Source organism: Rutilus rutilus (assembly GCF_951802725.1).
Source record: "Rutilus rutilus genome assembly, chromosome: 4".
Lineage (NCBI taxonomy): Eukaryota > Metazoa > Chordata > Actinopteri > Cypriniformes > Leuciscidae > Rutilus > Rutilus rutilus.
Genome location: NC_140212.1, coordinates 46,324,727 through 46,344,058, shown reverse-complemented (window position 1 = coordinate 46,344,058; position 19,332 = coordinate 46,324,727). Strand labels below are relative to the sequence as shown.

Below are 19,332 nucleotides of genomic sequence, written 5' to 3'. Positions count from 1 at the left end.
CCTCATGAGTGTATCGATCAGCCTCATGAGTGTATCGATCTGCCTCATGAGTGTATCGATCTGCCTCATGAGTATATCGACCTGCCTCATGAGTGTATCAATGCTTCATGAGTGTATCGATCTGCCTCATGAGTGTATCGATCTGCCTCATGAGTGTAACGATCTGCCTCATGAGTGTATCGACCTGCCTCATGAGTGTATCAATGCTTCATGAGTGTATCGATCTGCCTCATGTGTGTATCCAACCCACAATTGAAAAAATATCCAGAGCTTGTGATCTTCTACAAGCAAACATGAACAATACAACCACACGATTTAGAGTTCCAGCTTTATGTAGCGGGACAGAGGCGACCAGCTTTAATAAGCACCTACGACCAGCTGGAGTTTCTGCTTGAGTTGCAGTTTTCAGTCCCAGACATGGCCAGATTATTGAGTGTGAGTCGATCAGCTGTCAAGAGAAGACTCTGTGAGTTCAGTCTGTCAGTCAGACAGGCATACAGCGTTATCTCTGATGAGGACCTCAGACAACATCTAGAAGAGTTTACTTCACGGTTCCCAAACTCTGGCTTCAGACTGGCTAGTGGTCTTCTGTGAGCTCGTGGTGTTAGGTAAGAGCTTATGAGCAATGTTATGTCTCCACATACAGATACATCCTCACATGTTTTCAGAAATATCAATTGCTGAAACAATTGCTTTTCAAATATATATTTTTAAATATATGTTTATCTCTCATACCAATGAAAAATGATATGCTTCTAAGTGTATTCTACAACAGATGTTTTATTTATTTTACCCACCTTCTTTACCACTAGAGGACAACGATGACGGCTACTAGCCATGCTTAAAGCAGTGGATCCACTGGGGACAGTTCTACGAGGAGTTCAGCTCAACGTCACACAGAGGAGATCGGATTGTGTAGGAGCACCATTGGCACTACGGCACATTGATGGAAATCACAAACTGATCAAGTGAGACTTAATTTATATGGTTTGTTCTTACATATTTTCTTGTAGTATTATTTGTGTCGCAACTTTTTATGAATCCTAACAAACTTGGCCCTAAAACTGTTCTTGCAAACTTACATATTAGGCTGGAATGCAGATATTCTATGTCTGGTTTTGTACAGTTGGCGAATTGTTATTGATGGAGGTATTGATGGGTACAGCCGCAAAATAATGTTTCTGAGAGCCAGCGACAACAATCGGGCAACAACTGTGTTGAGCTGCTTTCTTGCTGCTGTTGAAAACTTTGGTTTACCTGTGAGGGTAAGAAGAGACAAGGCTGGAGAGAGTGTGGAGGTTGCCCGGTTTATGCTGGAACGCCCTCTTCGTGGAGCAGGGAACTACAAAGATAGGTCAGAAGTACACATGTTATTTTAAATTAATTTTTATCTAAAAAATTATCTTTTTGTAATATTACTTGGTTGTTGGTTCACAAAAGCTAAAATCATTTAAAGGTGTATTTTATTTTATTCAGCATTTTGGGAATATTTTGTGCTGTAACCGAATGAAAAGAATGAGTCAGCAAGACTGTTAGTGATGCCAAAGTTGACAGATGCAGTACTACAAATGAAGCAGTATTATTAATTACTAGTGTTGTCACGATACCAAAATAATTGTTTCGATACCGATACCAAGTCAAGTATTGCGATTTCGATACTTTTTCGATACTTTTCCTGAAATGGGAGAAACACTCTCATATATCATTGCTGTGCTTTATTTTAAAAACTGGACAACATCCTGATCATATAATAACACACTAATAAATGAATATATGAACAGCAGATATATTAAACATTTGAACAAAATATGAAATATAAAAATATAAAAAATAAATTAGAGCAATGACATTCAAGGTAAAAAAAATAAATAAATTTAGCAGCATTATCTCATTTATCATAAGAAACATAAGAGTTACCAGTAATAACTTTATCTTGATTCTGAACTTTGAATAAAAATATGAACATCGATTATATTAAACAATGTTTAATATTGGTAACATACGATAAGACTCATTGGTGATATATTTGACATATGGGGATAGAGTTGTGAAAGGCCTATTCTTCATGTTAAACACAAATATATAGCAGCAAAGACAACGTCGGCAGTGTTGACGGCAAAATAGGCTACAGAATATTTCGTTCTGTATTGACAGGTGCAATATTTGAAAATCGATAATATTTTTTTTAATTACATTTATATTGTATTTATGTCAAAAACTACAGACTTTCAAACGTCAAAATGTCACTTATTAATATGTATTCGTAGAAATACATGGAAGCGTTTCCAGGCAAAATAGAATAGGGAAAGATGTTTCTAACACGCTTGCGTGTCGCGTGAAAAATAGGCGTCGATTCTATTTCTAGAATGCACGCGTTTTCCGCGCGTCTTGAGCTGAGACTCATGTGTCACGCAGGCAGTTAACATGGGAGCCGAAATAAAAACGGACACGCCACGCAGCCAGTGTGTCGCCGGCCTTACAAATCTGGAACGCGGTCATTCTTAGAAGTATCGATACTAATAAATGTAGGAATCGTGATGTTTTTAATTTCCGATTTACTTTTGAAGGATCGGTGCACTGTGCAACAGAGCAAGGTAGGCAAAGTACTTCCATATGTCACTCCTCGCGTCATCTTTTTCTACGATGTGGACCACTTGTGCTCTCACATGCAGCCATCTCGCTGTAGTGTTTTGTCACATGACACTGACAGCGGCAGCTTCTTTGCTGCCTGCGTCAGAAAAAAAAAACACAGACGTCCATAGGGAGGCGTTTTTTTTTTTTTTTTTTTTAAAGTATCGATACTGATAAATTTAGGTATCGTGACGTTTTTAATTTCCGAGTATCGCGATACTTTTGAAGTATCGGTACACCGTGCAACACTATTAATTACACAGACTCTCTGTTAGTAAGCACAAGATCCAGGAGAATGTCAGATGAGCAGACACTAATATAACACCTGGGACATTCACCTCTGACTAACCCACTGCAAGCTGAGTCCCAGATACACTAGACCATTTACTATTGCACGTAAGAGAACTGATGTCACTTACTGGCTCAACTTACCTCCACAATACCGTGTTTCAGCCACCTTCCTGAGTTATGCTCTGTTAAAGAAACTCCAGTAAAGTCTTGTTGATTCCATCCGTGTGACACCTTGCTGTCGGGTAATGATGATTGTATGATGTTTTTCTTTCTCTCTAGAAAAGAGCAGTTTTATCACTGGCAGAAGTGAACACAACCAGAGGATTGAGCGTCTTTGGCGAGACATCTGGTGTGCAGTCACTTCAGATTATTATGCTGCCTTCCAGTGCCTTGAAGAAGTGGCACTCTGGACATTCAGAATGAAATTCATGTTCTCTGCCTACATTACGTGATGCTGCCTCGGGTCAACATGCACCTGGATCTGCTCCGGAGAACATGGGATCCACACCCTCTCTCCTCTGAGGGGAAGCGTTGTGGGCAGGAGACCAGCTTCTAACAACAGAGTGGCCAAATGATCCAGTGAGGAGCCTGTTCAGCATAACCTTAAAGAGCTGAAAATAATCACTACAAGTGAATTTCATTTTTTTTTTTTTTAGACTGATTTCACCTATTGGGCCGTAGATTGGGATGGACCAGTACCACAACCAGATGATGCCCAGAGTGTTGAAATCCCGGGATCACCCACTTCTCTCCAGGATGCATTGCTGGCTGTGCCTCGAGAGAATATTGATCCATTGATGAGCAGCACTTGTTTCGGCACAGACATATACCAAGAGGCTGTAAGACTGTGTGAGGCACTTCAGTTTACCTCTTAATCATGTTTCCATTTGCTCCATACTTCTTGCCTTTTTGATAGTGTAATTTTGTCATCTTTGAGGATAATATTACTTTTCTGTTTAAATGTTAATGCAAAACTGTCATGTCCTGTGGATGTATTTCTAAACAAATGTGTTGTTTGAGGAGAGTTAGACAGCGCTAGCTAGCTAATTTATGTTACATTTATGTTGATTTTTGATTTACTACAATTGTTACTTCCTCTTCTACCCCTAGACAAACGGGGAGGTTTGTAACAGTATGTATACATTTTTTCCCCAAAGGTTTTAATATGTGTACACATTACTCTAGCCAAACCACAATAAAGTCAGATAGCCTTTTCCAAGGCCCATATTTACTAAATGACTTCTGGGAATCCATTCTCTGGTCTCATGAGACCAAGTCAATCATTGTGGATCTAACAGCAACAGAAATGTTCTTATGTTGCCAGAGGAGGAGTGCAGTGAAGATTGCCTGGTTCCCACAGTGATGTTCAGTGGTAGTAAAGTTGTTATATAGGGATGTATGAGTGATAAAGGTGTGCTTTATCAATGTTGTCATGAATTCACACACCACATGATGGAAAAAACACAAAAAACCTGAAACAGAAGATGCTACCCTCTCCTCATTCCTGTGTTTCTGTGCCTTTTTTCAACATGACAACTGGAACTGGAAGCACACACACTCCATTAACCCTGAGGTAGTGTGCAACTCCTCAAACCTAATTACCAACGTTGTGGCTAAAAACCCAGGGTCCGTTCACGATCCATTCGTTTTTCAGAACAGCACACTCTTCCAGAACATGAGGGATGGTCCACCATGATTAAGTCCACCATGTTTTTGCTATTCTTTTTCTTACAACACATAAGGCGTTAATGTTTTATGAAGAGCCTCACTCTCTCTTATGCTGAAGGTGACTGTGCTTACCCGTTACAGCCCTGGATCATGACACTGGTCCAGTACCCAAGGTCACAGTCAGAGGAACCCTACAATCGGGATTACGGAATAACCCATTTTTCCTAAACAGAATGTTAGAAAGATTTTTGTTTTCTTATGTTCTTTTAGACTTGTTGTTTTCTATGTGATGTGTGATGTTCGTGTTCACTTTTTAGAAAATTTGAGCTGGTCTATTAATTTAGGTTCAGATTAAAATTAATATAAAAAATAGCCTACTTCATTTAATAAACTCTGACATTCACAGAAGCGTCATGGCATGTCATCCTTTACACGCACAACAAATAATATTTTCCAGATTTCCCCGGTTCAGGGCCATGGACAGCAAACGACGTTCCCCCGATTGTGTTTTAAACACACAAACCGTTGAATAAATGTGGGCTACTGGCAATGTGTGGCCATAAAAACAGTGTTGTGGAAACAAGATTTCAATCGTGTGCTATATCGTAAAAAATGCTGCGTCTCATTTGTGCTAAAATCAGAGTAGCCTATATTTAACCTAAATGAGGCTGTTGAAATGTTGGCCCTTTCAGAGACATAAGCTGGCACAGCCTTTTTGTGCAAGTTATAACAAATAGAGTTGCTAGAATAAAGCGATCATTATCTAGACACACAATATGAAATGTGTTGAACAGAACCTTTAGAGAAAAATACATTTGCGAAGAGTATTGATATGTTGCTCAGCGCATGTGCTGTTGCTGGAGTCACTGGGATAATATTACTGACTATGGGGTATAAAATGTAAGGTTTTGAGCCAAATCATTTTTTCAGTGTAACCATGGCTAATGTAGTTTCAGTGTAACCGTGGCTAATGTAGTTTCAGTGTAACCGTGGCTAATGTAGTTTCAGTGTAACCGTGGCTAATGTAGTATCAGTGTAACCGTGGCTAATGTAGTTTCAGTGTAACCGTGGCTAATGTAGTTTCAGTGTAACCGTGGCTAATGTAGTTTCAGTGTAACCGTGGTTAATGTAGTTTCAGTGTAATCATGGCTAATGTAGTTTCAGTGTAACCGTGGCTAATGTAGTTTCAGTGTAACCGTGGCTAATGTAGTTTCAGTGTAACCGTGGCTAATGTAGTTTCAGTGTAACCGTGGCTAATGTAGTTTCAGTGTAACCGTGGTTAATGTAGTTTCAGTGTAACCGTGGTTAATGTAGTTTCAGTGTAACCGTGGCTAATGTAGTTTCAGTGTAACCGTGGTTAATGTAGTTTCAGTGTAACCGTGGCTAATGTAGTTTCAGTGTAACCGTGGTTAAGATGCGTTTGTAAGTTACTGTGCCCCTTCAAGGTGACCCTGATCCTCTGATGTTTCTCGTAGGTTGTGATTAACTGATTGTAATCTTGCCATTCTCTTTTCTTCTCTCTCTCTTTCTTCACTTTTCTTTACTTTCTTGATTCTGTATACAATCTTTGTTTACTTTAGTTGTGTGTGTAGCCTACTGTAGTTTAATTTATTAAACCATTATATCCACGCTTTATTGTCTCTGTGTTTGCCACATGTCGAAGTCACTTAAACATCTTGATCTAGCGATACCTGCTATTACCCTGCTAGTGCTTTATTTACTTTAGCTGGAAAAGGATATTCTTTCTTGGCCAGGAAGATAATATATTTCCTAGGATCAATAATTGATTATGCTTTCTGTTCATTGAATGAACTGATTAAATAATTGTACTATTAATTCTGCTACAGTCAATTCTAAAAATAATTTAAATATTTATAATTAATTATAATCTGTTAAAATATATATATATATAGTGCCCCAAGCACTCCCATTCAAAAGACAATTTGACCGAAAACGAAAATACGGTCAAACTTAAAAGTGGCGTTTCCATCCTAATTATGCTTTAAACTAAAGTTTGCCTCAGGTAGATTCACATAAAGAGCCTAGGTTGCATTTTGGCGAGAGTTGCGCTTTAATTTGCTAACTGTTCACATAATTGTTCTATTAGGGGTTTTTTCCTTCTTGTTCGAGTCTGTGTCAATAACAATATTTTCTGTTAATGCTAGGGCTATACGAGACATGCTAAAAAGAAAAGCTCTGTTTTTGCTTTGTAAAGAAAAAGCAGATTTTTGTTTTATTCAAGAAACCCACGCCTGCAAAGATGATGTGCTCTTTTGGAAGAATCAGTGTGGATCTGACATTTGGGTTTCTTTTGGTGCCTCAAATAGGACAGCAGGTGTCGCTAGTTTACAGGACAGGTTTTCAGGGAAGGTTATAAGTCACAAAACAGATGATCAAGGTCATTGGATTGCTCTACTTATTGATATAAACCAAATAATGTTCAGTTATAAGTCATTTACAATTGATTAGTTATTGATTAACTAATCATTTACAAAACATGACTATGCGTTTCATAAATGTTTAATAAATTGTTACATTTTTTTTGTATGTTTTGCTCACATCAGGTGCACAGTGGTTAAAGACTCCATGTGTGTCAGAGAAGACAGCTGTCTATACCCTCACCAGTCAGCACTTACACTGCAGTGCACACTACACTACACACTACACTACACTACACACTACACTACACTACACACTACACTACACACTACACTACATACTACACTACAGAAGACAGCTGTCTATACCCTCACCAGTCAGCACTTACACTGCAGTACACACTACACACTACACTACACACTACATACTACACTACAGAAGACAGCTGTCTATACCCTCACCAGTCAGCACTTACACTGCAGTGCACACTACACTACACACTACACTACACTACACTACACACTACACTACACACTACACTACACACTACACTACACTACACTACACACTACACTACACACTACACTACACTACACTACACACTACAGAAGACAGCTGTCTATACTGTCACCAGTCAGCACTTACACTGCAGTGCACACTACACTACACACTACACTACACTACACTACACACTACACTACACTACACACTACACTACACACTACACTACATACTACACTACAGAAGACAGCTGTCTATACCCTCACCAGTCAGCACTTACACTGCAGTACACACTACACTACACACTACACTACACACTACATACTACACTACAGAAGACAGCTGTCTATACCCTCACCAGTCAGCACTTACACTGCAGTGCACACTACACACTACACTACACACTACACTACATTACACACTACACTACAGAAGACAGCTGTCTATACCCTCACCAGTCAGCACTTACACTGCAGTACACACTACACCCTACACTACACACTACACTACACTACAGAAGACAGCTGTCTATACCCTCACCAGTCTGCACTGTAGTACACACTACACTACACACTACAGAAGACAGCTGTCTATACTGTCACCAGTCAGCACTTACACTGCAGTGCACACTACACTACACACTACACTACACACTACACTACATTACACACTACACACTACACTACATTACACACTACACTACAGAAGACAGCTGTCTATACCCTCACCAGTCAGCACTTACACTGCAGTGCACACTACACACTACACTACATTACACACTACACTACAGAAGACAGCTGTCTATACCCTCACCAGTCAGCACTTACACTGCAGTACACACTACACCCTACACTACACACTACACTACACTACAGAAGACAGCTGTCTATACCCTCACCAGTCTGCACTGTAGTACACACTACACTACACACTACAGAAGACAGCTGTCTATACTGTCACCAGTCAGCACTTACACTGCAGTGCACACTACACTACACACTACACTACACTACATTACACACTACACACTACACTACATTACACACTACACTACAGAAGACAGCTGTCTATACCCTCACCAGTCAGCACTTACACTGCAGTGCACACTACACTACACACTACACACTACACACTACACTACAGAAGACAGCTGTCTATACCCTCACCAGTCAGCACTTACACTGCAGTACACACTACACCCTACACTACACACTACACTACACACTACACTACATTACACACTACACTACATTACACACTACACTACAGAAGACAGCTGTCTATACCCTCACCAGTCAGCACTTACACTGCAGTGCACACTACACTACACACTACACTACACTACACTACACACTACACTACACTACACACTACAGAAGACAGCTGTCTATACCCTCACCAGTCAGCACTTACACTACACTACACACTACACTACACTACACATTACACTACACTACACTACACTACACACTACAGAAGACAGCTGTCTATACCCTCACCAGTCAGCACTTACACTGCAGTGCACACTACACTACACACTACACTACACTACACACTACACTACACACTACAGAAGACAGCTGTCTATACCCTCACCAGTCAGCACTTACACTGCAGTGCACACTACACTACACACTACACTACACTACACACTACACTACACACTACAGAAGACAGCTGTCTATACCCTCACCAGTCAGCACTTACACTACACTACACTACACACTACAGTGTTCAACACCTGTTATAGATGATGTGTAAACGCATGAATAAATCATTTACAACACTTTCTGCACCCTCTAATTGCTGCATACATTTTTTTTTATAATAATAACATTATTTATTAAACATTTATGAAATGCATATTCATGTTTTGTAAATGATTAGAATTGTAAATAACTTATAACTGAATCGACAAAACATACATACAATGTTAGTATATCACTTGCAAGTCATTTATGAATGTTCTGTAAATGATTAGTTCATCATTAACTAACCACTTATTAATGGCTTACAACTGAACGTTATTATAAAGTGTTACGGATCAATTGCCACCTAGAATTGACAATATGATATAAAGATATCTTGTACAAAAAAGGTCAATCTTTAATCAGACATGGTACGACAATGGAACTCTTACTGTTAATCTGTTGCTTAATGAACAAGGTTTACTTTGAACATATTCTGAATTTCTCAACAAATGTATGATTCCTGTGAGGCCAAAAGAATATGCTATTATTTCTGATGCAATCCCTGGCAGATTTGTATTAATATTGCGAAATCCTGGATTCTGTCCTATAAATGTTGGGTGTCAAACCAGTTTTTGTAGTGATGCAATACTTATTGGGGATATTAATATATTAATATATTAATAGATAAATGCAGTAACAAATATATTAGAAATATTTTAAAAACAAACTATTTGCCTTGTTCAGCAGTGTTTTGGTCTACTAAATATGAAAATATGAACTGGAAAAGATTGGTTAATAATAAAATTAGAGAGGTATCCTATAAAACTGAACACAGAATTTACCCTGTCAAGGAGTTGCTTGAACGTTTCCATTTGAATATTGAAAAATTATGTGAATTTTGTGGCAATGCCAAATAATCTGTGACTCATCTTTTTTATTTTTTATTGTATATTTTCAAAAATGTTTTGGTTTGATGTTTCAAATTTAATTTCTAGGTTGTTTGGAACACGTTTACAAATTGATCTGTATGATGTTGTATTATTTTATTTTTTCTGTACAGGACAATGTTGTTTCCAAAAGTACGATGTGCTTCCTTATACAACCTTTTATTTTACTTTGAAAATATCATATTCATGTGATTTTTTGTATTTATTTTTTTACTAAAACTAAGCCAAGCTTTGAACATTTTATAAAAGAGATTAAACAATATGGTACTACATTAGATAAAATTAAGAGCAAAAAAAGCAAGAAAGACTTATGAAGCTTTTTGTTACTTTAAATTGTTGTAATTTGACCCCTTGCATGACCTACTTTATTTTACATATTCTTATGTATGTTATTTTCTACTTGTTGTGAGGTGTGTATGCATGTACAAATCTTTGTATATTTTTTGTTGCATTAAAAAAAAAAAAATGACACTTGGTCTCAGAGATGTGTGTGGACATGTAACTACATTGCCTGAGGTGTTGTGAAGTCTTTCAGAGGGAGTGCTAGTGTCAGACACACACAGATACTTTAACACCAGCTTGCTAAAGTGGGGAACATTGGCCTTATGAATTCCCCACAAGAACAGTGTCTGTTAAATTCTGCTTCAACGATTGCTTGGTCAGAGGATTCAGAGGTTCATCTGTAATCTCCTGAAGAGGCTTCAATGCCTTGTTTACTGACTCGAGGACATCAATGTCCCGCAGATGTCGTGTTCTCTGAGAAAATTGGTGACAGATCCCTCTGCTGTTCCAGTGTCCTTCCCATCATCTGCTGTTCAGTGCCTCATCATGTTGAACACTGTGATCAGATCATGTTCTGACAGGTTAAGTTCTCTCTGTTGTTTTTTTCCAACTATGGGAGAAACGTTCCTCCAGCCGTTTGCACATTCCTACAGCATGACTGATGCGTGTGTGTCACCTTTAACAGTATTTTCTGGATAGAGAGGAGGTTGTCTCGCGGCTCAATGAGCCATTGAATGGTAATATTGCTTATATTTGATGATATGTTTTGAACTTAAGCTGTTTCTTAGTTTGTAAAACATACTTTGTGATGTGGGATTATAAAAATGTATTTGTGACTGATTGTGACTCTATTGGAGATTGTATGAGCATGTCTTATTTACTCTCCGTTTGCCAACAGGTGCTATTACATGCAGAGAAAGACACAAAATACACGTTTATAACTTTAATAAATCAACAAAATAAATACAGTGCTGAACACCAAGAGGGTTGAAATGTCTTTATTCAGTCCATCAACACAACGAGTCCCATCACCTGGAACCCGTTATAGTTTCATTAAATTAAAATTGTACATAAAATAAATACAAATTAATTTTAATAAAACTGTTACATCTATAATGTAACTTATCTATAATGCTTTATTAATTTAAATAGTGTGAACACTAGAAAAGGTGTGACAGAATATACAATAAAACATGTTTAATGTAAAATTATTATATGTTAAAATAACTCATAATACTAAAATATTAACTTCACACTTACCAATAGCAAGGTGTAGTCTGTGGCCGAAGCACTGAAGTCGGGGTCAACCATTTATTACCGCAGCTTTGATCATATTAGTTGCATTGTCCGTGGTAAAACACACTAGCAGGGTTCTCAAGTTTTATCAAAAGCTTGGAGTGAGATCACATGCGGTTAGGGGAGGAGCCCTAATTGAGCCCCGCCCCCGCCCGTCCGTCCCCGCCCCCCAATTTTAACCATTGTTCATAATTAACCAGCACAAATTGAAATGATAACAATTGGTAAATCTGATAAATGACAGAGCAATTAATCACATCAAATATAGGCTACTCTTTAATGTTATATTTCAAAATTACAAATATACAAAAATATAACAAATTGCTCCAAACAGTTTGGAAAAAACAAATCTTCTTGCATTTTGAATGTGTCTAGTCGTAATGGTATAATGATTTGTTGTGTGGTGTGGGACATTGTGAACAAATTACATAGTATTAAGGTGTGTGTGTGTGTGTGTGTGTGTGTGTGTGTGTGTGTGTGTGTGTGTGTGTGTGTGTGTAAGTGTGGCCTGGTAAACCTTACATTATGGGGACAAAATGTCCCCACAAGGATGGCAATATCCCAAATCCTTGTTCGTGTGGGGAAATTTTTTGGTCCCCATGAGGAAAACGGCTTATAAATCCAAAAAGTTATGTTTTTTTGAAAATGTGAAATTGCAGAAAGTTTTCTGTGATGGGTAGGTTTAGGGGTAGGGTTAGTGTAAGGGAATAGAATATACAGTTTGTACAGTATAAAAATCATTATGTCTATGGAAAGTCCCCATAAAAAATTAAAACACTACATGTGTGTGTGTGTGTGTGTGTGTGTGTGTGTGTGTGTGTGTGTGTGTGTGTGTGTGTGTGTGTGTACACAAGAGTACACACTGCAGCTTATGAAATGTCTTTTGTGTTGTAAGTGTTTGTTGCACATTTTGACGCCTTGATAACATTGATATATTTAATGTTCTGGCCTAAAAATGTTAGACGAGCTTTCTTAATTCCAACTCACCTTCTCCATCACGACGTGTGTTCGCGTGATGTTGTTGGTTACTTAGTAACGAACGTACGGCGGCCGAGAATTTTCCGTCAACTTCCGTGTGTTCGCGCCTATGGTTCGCGCATCTATGTTGCCTAGTAACGAACGCAATCTGGCCGAGATACGTGCTGGCGGCAGGAAGCTTCACTTTGTGTGCCTGCGCTCGTATACAACGTTATATATAAAGCTTGCAGGACAACTTGGTTGGCATTGCCTTTTCAGCGTGAGAAATACACGGTGTGGCGTGTGAGCGTGTGAACTGGTTGAATTGCGTGTGTCTCACGGCCAATGCGGGAGACTTGAGAACCCTGCACTAGACGTGCCTGACTCAGATTCCCAGCAGAAAAAGCCTCTCGCAGTCCCAGAACTGTGTTTTCCTGCTGTGCTCACTGGGAAAATATGCCGTCTGTAAGCACCAACTTCTCATTTTAAAGTCTCGCTCAATAAAATGAACTGTTAAACTAATGTACGGCTCTGTTGTCCTACTGGAGCAGAGGTCTGTCATACAAGCTAAATGTTGAACATCTCTCAGTTCCAGCATGACAGTCGCGAGTATACTCGTATATTTGGGGGAAAGCAGTGTGGGAAACAGGACAGAGAGGGAATGTTGTACCGTTTGTCTATGGTCTTGATCAGGTGCACAAAACCTGGTTTCCCGACTGTGGCGATCGGAAGCAGACACTTATCCAGATAGCATGTTATTGCTACTTAATAAATAATTTACTGAGTTCAAGTAGAAGTAATGGAAAATAATATGAATATGAGTAAATAAGTAGTTTGCTGAAAACCTACTCAAGATACTATGTTACAAAGTACTTTAGTATACGTTTCTATTTTTATCCAGAATGAGGCGCGTTAAACACTCTCATGTAATTTCGGTTTCATTCATACTGGAGGAATATTTCCTTATAGGAAACCCCTTATATGGACATCAGAAATCTACAGCTGAATAACATGCAGATAGAGACGCTTTGACTAATGAAACATGAAGACAGTAAACAAGATTGCAATGTGTTCTTCAAGCCATCTCAGGTATTTTCGTCAGAATGATGTATATAATGCAGTGCTAACCGACAGCTCGTATCAGAGTATAGAATTTTTTATAAAATTATATAAATTATATAATTTTGTGTTAAGTAACAACATGGCACCACAGAAGCAAGTTATTTCAAACACGACTGACGTGTATATATAGGGATTTTGGAGCAAACCATGATATTAATCTCACTATGCTAAGCAACCTTACTGACAACAGGGATAGTCCAAGAGCGATTGTTTTATTCCTGATTTTGAAAAGGAAGTCCACCTAAGATCATCTGAATGTTTTTTTAAGAAGGGCAAAAGCACAGAATGGAAGTGAGAGGTCTGATCAAAGAAATGAGGGATTCAAATTGTATGAATAAAATAGTTCAAGTAAAACAAACTTGAGTATGGGTTAAGTAAATAAAAAAAGCCCTTTTTTTTTTGTTCTACCTAAAATGTGCCGGAGCCCACTGTTGCTATCAGTGCATCTGATTGACAGATACATCATCAATCAAGAAACTTTTGTGAATCATTAGAAGATAGAATTGCAAAGATACCACAGTTGTGGGGCTCATCAGCAACAATGATGAAGTAGCATACAGGGATGAAGTGGACCAACTCATAGCCTTCACGACTACAATAATCTCTCTGTGAAAGTCAACAAGACAAGAGATGATCGTTGACTTTAGACACACCAAAGCCCAACACCAGCCCTTATCCATCAAATGCACGGAAGCTGAATCACAGAACATCAAATTCTCCGGTGACCTCACACGGTCATCATGTCTGATGAAGGGCTTGGGCCCGAAACGTTACACGTGGTGAGCAACCATTAAAATTGGTAGGAGCATTTTCTGGTGTGCGGACTCATTGTTTACCTCACATGGTCATTGAACACCAATTTTTATCAATTCCTAATTTCAATTCCAGTCCATTCTGATTGCAAGGGGAAAAAAACTTAGATATCATTCACATTTAGTCTTATTGCAAAACATTTAATTGTAGCTGAATATCATGAACAAAAATCAACAGGCTAAAGAACACTTACACAAAGTTCCCTTTCGAAAGCTACAATCGATGCTGCGCTGCTCAGCGCATTGGGAGCGTCTTTAGTCGTGACCAGCTGTTATTGTGTGTAACACGCCGATAGAATTGACCCGGAGGTAATATAGCCTCGGTCGAAGACGTCATCGGCGCGCACCCGCAACACGAGGCTATAAATAGATGAGCCACAGATGCATCGTCAGGTCTTTTGTCTTCAGACCATTCTGTGCATGTGTGAACGCAAACACTGTCTATCTCTCATCTGTTGTATCAGATCTTTTGCTAGGAGTTAGTTTTTGTCAGGCAGTGTGCAGAAAATTCTCATTCTCAAATCTTTTTCTCTATACGTTACAACAAAGAGTTTAAAAAGCAAAAAAAGAAGAGAAATGAGCCAACAAATCAGTAAGCGTTGTGTTCCTCCATGCTCCCGTCCCATGTCTGAGCTGGATACACACGGTTACTGTTTTGTTTGTTTGGGGGAAGAGCATGCGGTTCTGGCTTTAGAGAAGGGCGAGTGCGAGCATTGTGAGCAGCTCACAGTTAAGATGCTTCGCACTCGTCTCAACTATTTCCAGTCCGCACCCACATTACCATCGTGGGGCTCTCGTATGGATCTGCATGACGAGCAAGAGACGGGTCCGTCCCGATGACGTCATCGACCAAGGCTATATTACATCCGTCAATGGGCTTTATGCACAGCTGCACTACTTCCTGAACTTCAGCCAGCTCTTTGTTTCCTGTCTGCCATTATTGGACAAACTGATTAATCCAGGTGTGTCTGATTATTGTTACTGAGGTCAAGCACACCTGGATTAATCAGTTTGTCCAATAATGACAGACAGGAAACAAAGAGCTGGCTGAAGTTCAGGAAGTAGTGCAGCTGTGCATAAAGCCCATTCTATCGACGTGTTACACACAATATTCACAGCTGGTCACGACTAAAGACGTTCCCAATGCGCTGAGCAGCGCAGCATCTCGTTCCGCTTTCTCAGGGAACAAGGTTACAGTTAAGTAACCGGAATCAAACTTTTGCCTGTGGTTTAAAAATACCATAGAAAAACAACTAGCCGAACTAATATACATTTCAACCATTATTAAAGATAAAAAAATCATAATGAATAGATACAACTGACATTAAAATAACTTTTTCTGAGCGCACGCTTTGGATGTGTGCTCAGCACAGGGAACAACGAGCAAGTCGTCTCGCGCTTGAATTGTTTAAAGTCATTTGAAATGCTCACAAAGGAATCGATAAGAGCAATCGAAATTTTTATTTTATAACAAGTATCCGATTCCTGACCTCAAGTATTCTATTCTAGAATTGGAATCTATTTTCGATTCCCAACCCTAGCGCGGACGCCACGTGACTGTGACGCATGTCATCAAAGTGCGGCGAGAGCGAATCGAGAGCAGCCGGAGGAGTCAGAGCAGTTTCTACAGAGCGACTCGCGAGCTCTGATGACGACACAACTGATCCACAACTGACTCTTTTCATGTAGTCGTGATGTTATATTGTGTCATGTTTATCGAAATAAAACTGATAAAAAAACGTAGACCCCACTACATTTGTATTTAAATAGTATAGGCTTATTTTGAACTTTATTCTTGTACAAACAGATGCTGTATTAAGCAGTACATAAAGTGTTAAATGGAAACGTATCTGTAACGTCAGTGTATTTGACAAATATTGCATTTATTTAACTCCAGCTATTATAAAGTATTCAAACACCACGTGAGCGTCACTTCGGGAAGCAGAAAGTGTCCGACTTCATGTTTCATCGAGCCTCAGCCGATGTCCAAGACACCTATATACCCGTCTGTCTGTCTGTCTCCTAACTATATATATCAGTGCTGTCTGTCTATTTACCTGTCTGTCTGTGTCTCAACTATATATTTTAGTGTTTCAGTGCTGTTTGTCTGTTTGTCTCTTTTTACCTGTAATTTCAGATATGTTGTGTGTAGGTCTTTTGACGACTGTGATTCTCCACATAGCTTCACTCTTATGTCACGAGTCCTTTTGAAAAAACTTGTTCTATTAGTTTTAAGAAAAAGTTCTGGTATAACAGGTTTAAGTTCTGAAGAAAACTTCCCCCTCCACAGTCCTTTATGATAACTCAGAACTTAAAGCAGTTTTAAAGCAACTTCTGCTCAAGACAGTTCAAGTTCAGTGGAGGAACAAGACACATCTTCATCATCATTATTCATGGTTAGTAAATACTACTTCATAAAATACTGACATATATAGATTTAACAATGTCATGAATCCATTCACATTGATCTAGACTTATCAAACAGCATTGACACACTGTGTATTACCTTTTTGATTGCTAACAAAACTCAAAGCAATATTTGATCTTTTACAGTAATTTTAGCAGATTTAACCAACACAGCTTTCTGATGCCTCATACTGTATGTCTCTCAAATCAGACAGTATCTCATTTCTCTCTTTATTAATACACACATTAATGTCAGAACCTTTATTTTAAATAAATAATTTAGATCATGTGAGAGTATATTATTCATAATTCAGTCTGTCTACAGAAACATTCTGTGTCAAACCTCGGCTTGCACATCTGATTACCTCACTTTGAGCTTGACGCCCGTCTGCCTGTTTTTGTGTGTCAGTGTTTGTGTGACTCTTATGTGAGGAATCAACTTTTTAAAGAGTTCATATTATGCCTTTTTAAATGTTCAACTTTATTTAATGTGTAATGTTGCTGTTTGTGCACGAAAAAGCACTTTGATATAGAGAATAAATCTTGCTGGAGTGACAGTGTGCACTGTTTCTGAACTTCCTTAACGTTAATTTTAGTGATCTCAGACCAGCAGAGTCGAACATCATTAGTGCCAACGTGAATAATAATCTTAGAAAAATGTATGATTAGCATTAGCTAGCACTTTTAAATTTGCTTTGATGTCAGGCACTCTGGCTCCCGGCAAACATGTGACTATGGTGGCTGGTGTCTCTATTTTCACGTTCCGCGTAGAATCGCCAATAACTAGGGCACATTCAACAGGATTCTCAGTGGGTGTTTCACTGAGTGGGGAGAATCTGTTTGATGTTGTAATTGGAACGGAAGAACGGTGTTTTGTCCCGCGACTACAGTGCCTCACCGTCACCCAGTTGCCCTGCTGCACGGGCACTACTTCAGCTTCACTAAGCTAGTCGCATCCAAAGCAGTATCTAAAGCCCTTGCACTCTTACAATTAACCTCGATATAAGCTTGGATGCGTGTCTCTAGTTCTGAAATCTTCTCCGTCAGCTTTACTATCTCCCTGCATTTATCACATGTAAATCCTGTGCTGACAGAGAAGTGTAACCCCTTTAAATTTAGGTAGTTAACAGACTTGTAATTTGAAGGAAAAATGTAGTAACTACTATTCTCCACTAGAGGGCGTTTCTCCGTGACGAGTGAAATAATTGAGAAAAAAGCCATTTTACAAAATGAGAGAGAGAACAGAGGAAAAAAGACGATTCAGAGTGTAAATATTTTAAAAGAGAGTAATAGAGTGTGACGAAAAAAGTTTTAAGTTCTTTTCTAGTGAAATCCGGGGGAAGAAACATATTTTCATACTGTTATTTCAAGGAACTCCGGTGAGTGTTTTGTTACAACGCCCTAGCAACCACCCAGAATACCCTAGAAACTGCCTAGCAACACCATAACAACCACCTAGAATACCCTAGCAACCGCATAGCAAGCACCCAGAACTCCCTAACAACCACCAAGAAAACCCTAACAACCGCCTAGCAACCACCCAGAACACCCTAGCAACTGCCAAGCATCTCCCTAGCAACCACCCAGAATACCTTGGAAACCGCCCAGAACACCATAGCAACCTCCTAGTAAGACCCTAGCAACCGTGCCGAATTTTGCCACTGCAAGCACCACTCACATTTTCTTCAGGAAATGTACATTCAGTCATATGTGTTCAATTAATAATTTACAGAATAAATATGATTGATAACTAACTGAAGATGAGTAAATATTGAAATATGCATGTTGTGATGAAGAGATAAAGGATAGTTTTGTCATTAAACCAATCGGAGTTGAATCCAATGTTGAATCCAATGTGATGTTAACCCTCTGGGGTCGACAATCGCGCTGGCGCGATAGGCTCGCTTTTTTTCTTATCAGTGCAAAGACTCAAAATACTCTGTTGACTTTGATCTTGCATACAAGTTTCATACATCAATCGATCCAGTTAAATGTGTATTTTTTTGTGTATACTCACAATAAAAACAAAGTGTTGTGCTTTTCGCCAAATAAAGAAAAATAAACACGAAGCGAGTTCTGCCTTCTCTCTGTCATTGAAGTCCATTCTGAAACGCGTCCGAAAATGAACTGTAACTCAGCGAATACTCAGTCAAACAGGCATACAGACACACAGGCATGAAGTTTGAATTCTCTTCTTTTAAATTAAGTAATTATTATAAAAAACAAATATTCACAGTTTATGTAATATGTATGAAAAGAGAGAGATGTCAGTCGTTCTCATCTCAGCTCATTATGTTTTAATGTGACCCCGCCCACGGAGAGCGCGCTAGTCAAACGCAAATTATCACA

General features: G+C 38.9%; 1 protein-coding gene and 1 long non-coding RNA gene across 2 annotated transcripts in view; both read left to right on the top strand.

Annotated features, from left to right (window-relative positions):
* Positions 1 to 282: 282 nt before the first annotated feature.
* LOC311289581 lies at positions 283 to 4,802 on the top strand. The gene is made up of 3 exons (XR_014627158.1): positions 283 to 608; positions 813 to 968; positions 3,202 to 4,802. It is a non-coding gene; the product is annotated as an uncharacterized lncRNA (long non-coding RNA).
* A 12,115-nt stretch (positions 4,803 to 16,917) lies between these two features.
* The window catches only part of LOC311289533 (uncharacterized protein), a 295,816-nt gene continuing 293,401 nt past the window's right edge, over positions 16,918 to 19,332 (top strand). Inside the window, exon 1 of the mRNA XM_084407610.1 lies at positions 16,918 to 16,973. The gene's annotated coding sequence lies outside the window, so the exon portion shown is untranslated. The remainder of the gene's footprint in view (positions 16,974 to 19,332) is intronic.